Genomic DNA, 11,776 nt, shown 5'->3' on the forward strand with positions numbered 1-11,776 from the left:
TTGGCGTATCTATTGATACGCCGCGTAAATTCTAGCATGCGCCAGCGTATCTTCTTTCTGTATTCAGAAAGCAAGGTACGCCGAAATTTGGCTAAGATTCGACTGACGTAAGTCTCTTACGCCGTCGTATCTTAGTTGCATATTTACGCTGGCCGCTAGGTTGCGCTTCCGGAGATTTACGCGTAGAATATGCAAATTAGGTAGATACGCTGATTCAGAAACGTACGTCCGCCCGGTGCATTTTTTTACGTCGTTTACGTAAGGCTTTTTCCGGCGTAAAGTTACCCCTGCTATATGAGGCGTAGCCAATGTTAAGTATGGACGTCGGGCCAGCGTCAAATTTTTAGTTTACGTCGTTTGAGTAAGTCGTTCGCGAATAGGGCTTTCCGTTCACGTCGAAACCAATGAGGCTTTGCAGCGTAATTTGGAGCATGCGCACTGGGATACGTCCACGGACGGCGCATGCGCCGTTCGTAAAAAACGTCATTTACGTGGGGTCACACTGAATTACCATAAAACACACCCACATCTTCCTATTTTGAATTAGGCGGGCTTACGCCGGCCCTCATACGCTACGCCGCCGTAACTTAGGGCGCAGGTTCTTTCTGAATACAGAACCTGCCTCACTAGGTTACGGCGGCGTAGCGTATCTGAGATACGCTACACCGCCGTAACTTAGGGCGCAGGTTCTTTCTGAATACAGAACCTGCCTCACTAGGTTACGGCGGCGTAGCGTATCTGAGATACGCTACGCCCGCACAAAGTAACGCTGGGCTTTCTGAATCCGGGCCTATGTTTTTCCCGATGTGATTCCTCTCCAGCCTGACTTGCAAAAAAACGCCCGACCAAAGCGCGGTGACTTACAACACGTACGACGGGACTATAAAGGGGGAAGTTCCTTTCAAATGGCGCCACCCTTTGGGCTGCTTTTGAGCTGCATACTTGATTCTGAGCATGTGCGTTTTTTCCCTCTCGGAAAAGCATACACACACAACAGTTTTTTTGCGACGAGAAAAAAACTGACGGGAAACACAACGAGAAAAAAGAGAGCTGGTTTCAATTTTTTTGCGGGCAGTTTTTTTCGTCAAGAAAACTGCTAGGGAGCATACACACAAGCGGTTTTCACGATCAATATGAAAAATTGCAGTTTTCTCATCGTGAAAACCGGTCGTGTGTACAAGGCATAAATCTGGGTAGTGATAAAATAGTTAAAATTGTGTTCTACTCCTTCCCAGGTCATGAAGAATATAGGGCCGGATTCTCAAAAGAGTTACGCCGGTGTATCTACTGATACACCGGCGTAATTCGAAATTCCCACCGGCGTATCATTGTTTTGTATTCACAAAACAAGATACGCCGGAATTAGGCTAGGATCCGACTGGTGTCGGATCCTAAATGCAATACAACGCCGGCCGATAGGTGGCGTTTACGTTCAGGTCTCATTTGACTATGCAAATGAGCCTGATACGCCGATTCCCGAACGAATTTGCGTCCTGTACTCGTCGCGTACGTCGTTTCCGTAAGCGTAAGGTTACCCCTGCTATATGAGGGGTAACCTTACGCCAGTCAGCCGTATGCTATGTTAAGTATGGCGTCGTGTCCGCGTCGGCTTTTTCCGTCGGTTACGTTGTTTTCCTAAGTCGTTCTTGAATACGACTTTACGTCAATGACGCTCACGTCGGCGTCATTGACGTTTTCCGTCGTGAGCTGGAGCATGTGCACTGGGCTATTTTTCAGCCCGGCGCATGCGCAGTTCAATCGGCGCAGGGGCGCGCTTAATTTGAATACTAGCCGCCCCCTTTGAATTACGCGGCCATACACCGGGCCATTTACACTACGCCGCCGCAAATTACAGAGCAAGTGTTTGGGGAATACAGCACTTGCTCCTGTAAGTTGTGGCAGCATAGTGTAAATAGCTTACGCGACGCCGCCGCAGGATGTACGAGAATCTGGCCCCTAGTACTCATTTTTCTAATGCCACGTACACACGATCGGAAATTCCGCCAAGAAAAGTCCGATGTGAACGTTTTGGTCGAAAATTCCGACCGTGTGTATGTTCCATCAGACTTTTGCTGTCTGAACTTCCGCCAACAAAAGATTGAGAACAGGATCTCTATTTTTCAGATGGAAAAAGTTCCTATCGGAAAAAAAATCGACTAGTTTGTATGCAATTCCGACGCGCAAAAACACACGCATGCTCAGAATCAAGCAGAAGAGCCGAACTGCCTATTGAACTTCATTGATCTCGGCTCGTCATACGTCTATTATGTCACAGCGTTATTGACGGTCGGAATTTCCGACAAGATTTGTGTGACTGTGTGTATGCAACACAAGTGTGAGCCAACATTCCGTCAGAAAAATTCCACGGTTTTCTTGTCGGAATTTCTGATCGTGTGTATGCGGCACAATGCAGCCATTCTCAGCTGGGGTTAATCCAGAGGTTGCTAGGGTTTTGTTGAACTGTATCTGATTGACCTCCCATCTGGTGGTGCCTACATAGTACCATGTCCAGAGCCACATGGCAAAGCCAAGGCACGACACCCGCAAAGTTTTTAGCTGTCTGTAAAGGTGGCATCCTGACCACCACTTTACGGGGAGTATTTTTCCCAATGACCACTAATGAACAGAAGATTTCGCAGACTGTTATCCCCAGGAACTGTTTGTATCAATGTTCTTGGGGTTTTGATGCAACTTCACTGTATTTATACTAGGGGCTAGATTTAGAAAGAATTTACGTTGGCGTATCTATTGATACGCCGCGTAAATTCAAAGCTGCGCCGGCGTATCTTCTTTCTGTATTCAGAAAGCAAGATACGCCGAAATTAGGCTAAGATCCGACTGGCGTAAGTCTCTTACGTCGTCGTATCTTAGTTGCATATTTACGCTGGCCGCTGGGTGGCGCTTCCGTCGATTTCAGCGTAGAAAATGCAAATGAGCTGGGTACGCCGATTCAGAAACGTACGTGCGCCCGGCGGATTTTTTAACGTCGTTTGCGTAAGGCTTTTTCCGGCGTAACGTTGCTCCTGCTATATGAGGCATAGCCAATGTTAAGGATGGACGTCGGGACAGCGTCGAATTTGACGTCGTTTGCGTAAGTCGTTCGCGAATAGGGCTTTGCGTAAGTTACGTTCACGTCGATAGCATTGACAATTTGCGGCGTAATTTTGAGCATGCGCACTGGGATACTTTCACGGACGGCACATGCGCCGTTCGTGAGAAACGTCATTTACGTGGGGTCATGTTTTATTTACATAAAACACGCCCACCTCTTCAGAATTTGAATTTGCCGCGCTTACGCCGGCAGATGTACGCTACGCCGCCGTAACTTAGGGCGCAGGTTCTTTGTGAATCCAGCCCCAGCCTCACTAAGTTACGGATGCGTAGCGTATCTGAGATACGCTACGCCCGCACAAACTTACGGCGGGCTTTATGAATCTAGCCCTAGATGTTCATGCATTTTTATGTAATCTATTTTATTCTTGTGGCTCTACTTATGTAGAGTTTTATGTCTCTTTTTGTAAATTCTTTGTAATAAACATTTATATTTTTCTATATAATTTTTTGATTTTCTATTGCCTTTAAAATCCCAATCTTTTGAGGTATAATTCAATTCTAATGAACAGAGGTTTCTTGAAACACAAAAATGATTTCAAGTGCTTCTTTGGGGTAAAGATGTTGAGAAAGTCTATTCTAAAGAATAGGCTAACACAAATATTTACTGTAATTTAAGTCACTGTCCCACCATCTTCCTCACTACTGGTACGGTTTGTAACAACTGGTCCCCCAAAAACAATCACTGTGCTGGTTTCCAACTACGGTAAGCTTGTCTTTGCAAACATCAGAACACACAATACTGGAGCGGTGTGTAGGTGGGTGCAGCGTAGTTTGGTGGCAATACAACACACATTACCAATGCAAGGAAAGAACTTGTATTGAAACAATTCAGACCGTTCACAAATCACCATGTGGGAAGCCACGTGACCAGTGACGCAACGCGTCGGGGTGGAGCCTTGTGACGTAATTTCCAGTGGCGATTTACGGAAGTGCAGCGAGGAGGCGAGTGTGTCACTACTCCCATTTTTTTTCCACCACTCCCTGTTTTTTCCTGCGGTTTTAATCCTGATGGCGCGTACACACGATCGGAATTTCCGACAACAAATGTTCGATGAGTTGGATATTCCGACCGTGGGCACGCGCCATCGGACATTTGCTGTCGGAATTTCCGACAACAAATGTTTGAGGACTGGTTCTCAATTTTTCAGACGGGAAAAGTTCTTGTCGGAAATTCAGATCGTCGGAATGTCTGATCGTGTGTACGTAGCATTACTTGATGTAAGCCGGCAGCAGCACCTGGCTACACTTAGGCCGGGTACTAACGAGCAAACATGTACGATGAAAGCGGTCCGTCGGACCGTTTTCACCGTACATGCCTGCCAGAGGGCTTCTGTACGATGGTTGTACTAACCATCGTACAGAAGTCCGCGCGTAAACACTACGCGGGGCGTGTCCGCGTCGTCGCCGCGATGACGCGGCGATGACGCGGCGATGTGGGCGGGCCTGCCATTTAAAGGCTTCCACGCATGCGTCGAAGTCATTCGACGTATGCGAGGGACGGCGGGCGCTCGGACATGTACGGTAGGTCTGTACTGACGACCATACATGTCCGAGCGGGCAGGATTCCAGCGGACGGTTTTAAAACACGTCCAGGAATATTTGCCCGCTGGGAAAAGGCCCGGCGGGCAAATGTTTGCTGGAATTCGGCCCGCTCGCGCCTACACACGACCGAACATGTATGCTGAAACTGGCCCGCGGACCAGTTTCAGCATACATGTTTGGTCGTGTGTACGGGGCCTAACACTAGGAAAAAATTGTATTTTAAGATATGTATGATATGTATTTGACAATTTTTGCAATAAAAAGCAGGTTAAAATTAGATTCTTGGAAAATTGCTTGTGTATGGCTATCAATAAGTCAATAATAATAAGAGTCAAACATGGCTGGCGTAATACAAGCAACATAGGGCCAGATCCACGTACCCTGTCGCATATTTCCGTCAGGTGTAGCGTATCTTTGATACACTACGCCGCCGTAACTTACAGCTTTTTTTTTGGATCCTCAAAGAATTTGCACCGTAAGTTACGGCGGCGTAGTGTAACTTTGGCGGCGTAAGAGCGCGTAATTCAAATGGATGTGATGGGGGCGTGTTTTATGTAAATACGTCTTGACCCAACGTAAATGATGTTTTTTTTCAACTGCGCATGCGCCGTCCGTGGGGGTATCCCAGTGCGCATGCTCGAAATTAAACCGGAACAAGCCAATGCTTACAACGGTGACGTCATTCTACGCAAAGCCCTATTTGCAAACGACTTACGCAAACGACGTAACATTTTCAAAATTCGTCGCGGGAACGACGGCCATACTTAACATAGGATACGCCTCATATAGCAGGGGTAACTATACGCCGAAAAAAGCCTTACGGAAACGACGTAAAAAAATGCGCCGAACGTACTTTCGTGGATTGCCATATCTAGCTAATTTGCATACCCGACACAGAATTTGACGGAAACGCCACCTAGCGGGCAGCGTAAATATGCACCTACGATCCGACGGCGTACTAAGACGTACGCCTGTCGGATCGAGCCCAGATTCAGTCGTATCTTGTACGACGGGGGAATTTTAAAAATTACGCGGCGTATCAATAGATACGCCGGCGTAATTTGTTTGTGGATCTGGCCCATAGGCGTTAAAGTGTAACCAAAGGAAAAGCTTTTTTTTTTTCGTTTTGGATAGAGTAAGTGAGGGTTATAGCCCCTGACAGTTTTTTGCCATCTTTGTCCCATTGGGGAGATTTCCCATCACTTCCTGTCCCATAGCTAAACAGGAAGTGAGAGGAAATTCCTGCAAAGTGAGGGAAACCCAGTGTGTTACCAGAACTAGTGTCCCCATTGGAAGATTTACTTTTGTGATGACAACCCAAAGTTTGGATTTTTTTTTTTTACTTTCACTCTCAGTTAAGGTCTCAGCAGGGGGATTGATCCGCTTATCCCCGCTGAGCATGCGGATGACAGGTCCGTCTCTGCTCATTGTGCAGAGTGGACACGGACACAGTCCCGCTGTCCTCTATGGGGATATCGGATGAAAATGGGCCGCCTGTCTGTTTTTACCCGATCCCATCTGATCCGATCCTCCAGGCGGATGGAGAATCTGTCTGGATTTGACAGACAGAATCGGATTGGATGTCAGAGGACATGTCACCATAAGAGTGAATGGAGCGTCCGATCAGGCAGACCCGATTGGACAGCCCGTGGTAAAGGCGCCTTATAATGGTAAACGGGACAAATAGAGAGGGTGAATCTCCCTGACAGGGGCGCAGACAGCAAGAAAAACCTGACAGGTGTTCTAATCCCTCTCCACTCTTTCCAAAACTAAAAACAAAAGACGTTTTGCTTTTAATTACACTTTAAGTAGATCTAACCCATAAGTGGAAGAGATGCAGTTTATGAAAGCACTGTGTATTATGCCCGTGTTTTTTATTTATTTGTAATTGCTATTTTCACCATGTTGTAATGAGGGGGGCGGGCTCTTTACTTCTTTGAGGTGTGTTAAGACATCTGCATGGATAACATGTTGTGTTAAAGTCGTCTATTCAAAATGAATGGGCTACCATCGCACTCTAACGTGCTTTATACTCACACAAGGCTTTTCCCCTAAGGCGGGGGTCTCCACAGGGCCACATCCAATATATGCGTTTCAAATATTCGAGGGCCAAAAAAATAAATAAAAAATCAGCTTTATAAATGAACACATAAAATTTAAATGAATGAATAAACTTTCTCCAAGATGTAACTTCATGTCAGAATCCTTTCCATCACATCAGTGCCCCCCCCCTTCAAATCACTGCCCCCCTTTCACATCAAAAGCCCCCCCATCACTTCAGGGACCCCTTTATGTACCAAAGTCCTCCCTTACATGAGCGCACCCATTAGACTTCCTCCTTACATCAGGGTCTTCACAAGAGTCTTTACATCAAAATCCACATCAGAGTCCCCCTTACATCAGAGTCTGCATCAACGTCCCCTGCGCATCAGATTTTCGATCAGAGCACCCCTTTTACATCAGGGTCACCATCAAAGTACCCCTTATATCAGGACTTCTATCAAAGCCCCCATTACATCAGGGTCCCCATCAGAGTCCCCCTTACATCAGGGTCCCCATCAGAGTCCCCCCTTACATCAGGGTCCCCATCAGAGTCCCCCCTTACATCAGGGTCCCCATCAGAGTCCCCCTTGCATCAGGTTTCCCAGCGGAGTCCCCCTTACATCAGGGTCCCCATCAGAGTCCCCCTTACATCAGAGTCCCCTTTGCATCAGGTTCCCCAGCCGAGTCCCCCTTATTACATTTTATTTTGCTTAATGTCATCTTTTGCATTACCACTTTGAAGAATTAAAAGACACCACTGGCACATTTGTGGGAATATTCGTGTGGTGGTGGATTATTGGACATTTACGTATTTATTTATTTGTTATTTATTTAACTTTATTTATTTATTTAATATTATACACATTTATGTGCTTAGCACGGTATGAAATCACAGTTTTCTTTATACAAAGATCTTGTGTTCTGATCTCTGTGTTCATCCAGTCAGTCCACCCCCCACACCTTTAGGCTGCATTCACACCTCGGCGTATATACGCCTGAAGCGCGACGCTCGTGCCGCTGGAGGGGCGAATTTCCATTGAAGTCTATGAGATGGTTCACATCTCACGCCGAAACGCTGTACGCCTGCCGCCGAAACGCTGTACGCCTGAAAACAAATCCCGGACCCTTTTTTTCAGGCGGCATTTGTAAAAAAAAAAAAAGTAAACAAATCGCGGCGTTACAATGTGAATGCAGCCTAAGCAAGCACCAGCTAGGGACACACTTAACCCTTTGATCCAGGCCCGGCCTTAGGTGTTCAGGCGCCCCGTGCGAGCTAATCCTGTGGCGCCCCCCCCCCCAAATGGCCCCTGTAAATTAAAGTATAGGGTGGTATTGGGTCGGCTGGGGCGATATAGGGCAGGTTGGGGAAATAATCAAAAAAACACCAGCCGCCACTGTGTACACTTGAGCAACGCGTAACATTTTTTAATCATCTTTTCGGCATGTTTGTTGCTTGAATGGCGAGAACCGTGTCAAAGTCATGTACATTTTATTTGCACCGAAATGATTTGCGTTGCACGTTTTGCAGCGAAACAAAATGCAGGACTGCTACCCGCATTTGGGGTGCCATTAAGAAATAATACCACCACAAGTTTGATGTGCGTCTTGCTGTGTCTTTTTGCGCAATTCTACAAACGGTTTCCTGGAATGCTTAGGTGTGAATGCAGCTTAAGAAGAGGGCCCAGCGGGGAACTTTTCCTTGGAGAGGCTGCACTTTGCGGCATTGGGCATGACTGCGCACTGAAGATCACTGGAATGAGAGAGTCTTTTTTGACCAGGTGGGCTGCACTCAGGGGGGTGAAAGGATTACTTGAAGGACAACTGTACCAAAAGGACGCTTTTTCCTTTACACTACAGTAACAGTGTCTGATTGCAGAAGCTGATAAGTGTGTATGACGTTTATTCAGTGATTGCCGGTGTGGAATGTGTCAGCTGGTCTGCCTACTACAAGTGCTAACAGGCTGAAGGAGAGGAGATCAATAGGGATATGAGATATCAGCAGCTGTAATACTGTACTAGAGGTCCAACTTTAGAGAAAGAAAGCAATGCAAAAGCAAAACAAAAAACCTAAAAAACAAAAACCAGTGCTGGAAGAAATCAAATATATTCATCCATTCACCAGATAGAAGAGAGCCGGACACCAGATTCAGTGGTGATGTATCAGCACTCGATGACACCCAAGTGTAATTAGCCAAACTGCTTACTAGAAATCCACAGCGAGGGAAAAAAGGGAAACAAGTATTTGATCCCCTGCTGATTTTATCTGTTTGCCCACTGAAAAGAAATGTCAGTCTATAATTTTAATGGTAGACTGACAAATGTCCAGAAAAAACACATTTTAAAAATTGATTTGCATTTTAATGAGTGAAATAAGTATTTGATCCCCCAACAATCAGCACTATTTCTGGTTCCCAGGTGACTTCTATACAGGTAATGAGCTGAGATTAGGAGAATTCTCTTAACCACTTAAGACCCGGGCCAAAATGCAGGTAAAGGACCTGGCCAGTTTTTGCGATTCGCCACTGCGACGATTTAACTGACAATTGCGCGGTCGTGCGACGTGGCTTCCAAACAAAATTGGCGTCCTTTTTTCCCACAAATTGAGCTTTCTTTTGGTGGTATTTGATCACCTCTGCGGTTTTTAGAGCGACAATTTTGAAAAAAATGCTATATTTTTTCCTTTTTGCTATAATATATATCCCCCCAAAAAATATATAAAAAAACGTTTTTTATTCCTCAGTTTAGGCCGAAACGTATTCTTCTACATATTTTTGGTAAAAAAAAATTGCAATAAGCGTTTATCGATTGGTTTGCTCAAAGTTTATAGTGTTTACAAAATAGGGGATAGTTTTATTGCATTTTTATTAATATTTTTTTTTTTACTACTAATGGCGATCAGCAATTTTTGTTCATGACCGCGTCATTATGGCGGACACATCGGACAATTCTGACACATTTTTGGGACAATTGTAATTTTCACAGCAAAAAGGACGAGAGCGCGCCCCCCCTCCTGAACCACATCACATGGCATCAGAGGGGGGGCATGATCACCCGTTTACGTCACTGGTTGGCCCCGCCCTCAGCTATATAACAGCTGTCACCGAGAAGAAGCGTCACTCGGCGGGAGCCCCCCATTAAGGCGGAGCTGTTGCAGCTTTATATATTTTTATTTTTTCGGTTCGACAGGCGGCGTGATAGAAGATGAATGGACATTGCGGGACATTTTTTAATAAAGGACTTGTCCCAAAGTGTCTCCTGTTTTTTTTACTATTTTTTACAATTTTTTGGGTGAATTGGTAGGGGTACACCAATTCACATAGGGGAAGGTGGGATCTGGTGGTCCCCTTGTTAAAGGGGGCTTTCAGATTCCGATAAGCCCCCCGCTTGTCGGGCAGCACTTGCGGGTGTCCGGGAGCCGTCCCCAAAATGCAGGAGGCTCCCGCACCTTGCAGGTGACATGTGATGTCTGCATTTAAAATTATAGACTGATCATTTCTTTTTCAGTGGGCAAACGAAAACCAGCATGGGATCAAATACTATTGAATATTAATAAACTCACATGTGAATAAAAGCACAATTTCTTGTTTCCAACCAAAAAGATGGCAGTGGCATCCAGCATGCTGGCATCATAACTCGTAGGTCCTGCCTACGACGTATGATATTATAGGTCTCTCTTTTATCTGGAGTATGGATGCATATATTTGATTTTTACACTGATATGCCGTATATGGACTGTTCCACTAATAAAGACTGCACTTTATTTCACCATTTTATGAAGAAAAACACGTGGACATGGACTATATATTTTATATTTATATTTTGTTTAATGGAGTACATACTGTATATGATTTATGATTCATTTATTTCATTGTAAAATTCATATTAGATGGTATATTTAATAGACTAGGCAGCGCTCTTCATCTTTATTATTAGTTATGAAGCTAAAGCACAGCAGATTTATTTATTCACAAAGATGTAATCACAAGGAGATTGCACATCAAGAGAAATCGTTTTTTTTTCACAGTTAATTCTTTGCACAGTTTAATTATTAGATTTAGTATATATTATCCTAGCATGGGATGCAAAATTGACATACAGTATAGTTATTGTTGTTTCATGTAAATGTAATCAAAAGGTGTCTATCACAGGCTCCTCAATCTCTAATGGAAGATCCAGGTTGGAGTGGTTGGAATTTGGTTGCATAATACTTTTGGAATCTCCAAGCTCATCCTGCTGATGGAAAATGAAGGCAGATAACTGGAACAGCAGCAGGCATTTGCCTTTGCGCACGAGCATGGTGAGACAGGGGGTGCTTTAAACATTTTTATTTTATTTTATTATTTTTCAATTTGAATTTATTTTTGCACTGACTCTTTAATTTTTTTGTATCACTTTTATTGCTACCACAAGCAATGTATACATCCCTTGTGATGGAAATAGGCAGTAACAGGTACTCTTTACAGACACATCTGGGGTCTATTAGACCCCAGATGTCTCCTCTGCCTATAAAAGCATCTGATCACACCAAGTAATCAGTGTGATCAGATGCTTTCCCCCAGCCAAAAAGCTCTTTGTTTACATCTGGCGAAACCAGAAGTAACAAAATACTCATTGCTTCTTGTTTCCTATACCCTAGAGATGATCAGGAATCTTCCAGCTTGTGATCCCCTCTTTGATAAGCCGGCTTTTAGTCCCGGGCTCCACTGTGGGCTAGGAGAGCCTGGAGAGGCACCAGAGGAGGATTGCTTTTACACAAAAAAGAGCATGGCCAGCTGTGAAAACCAATACCGGGTTTATGCCTGTAGCTGCAGGCATCATTCCGGTATACCACTTGAAACCGATGATGTATAATTATGTTGTGTGGTCTTCAATTGGTTAAGCTGGCCTTGGACATTAGCAGGAAGATGCAGGTGTGGGCAATATATGTGAGCTCTCATAAAGTTTTTCTAGCCAGTGCATGGCTTTGGAGGAGGGCAGAATGGGGCACTGTGGACATATCCAGCAGGGGAAGAATAGAAATGAAGATACGCTATCTTGTGTATTTTTTCAACCCCAAAAACTAAGGTCCATGGCATAA

The sequence above is a fragment of the Rana temporaria genome, chromosome 2 (genome assembly GCF_905171775.1).
Source record: "Rana temporaria chromosome 2, aRanTem1.1, whole genome shotgun sequence".
Classification (NCBI taxonomy): Eukaryota; Metazoa; Chordata; class Amphibia; order Anura; family Ranidae; genus Rana; species Rana temporaria.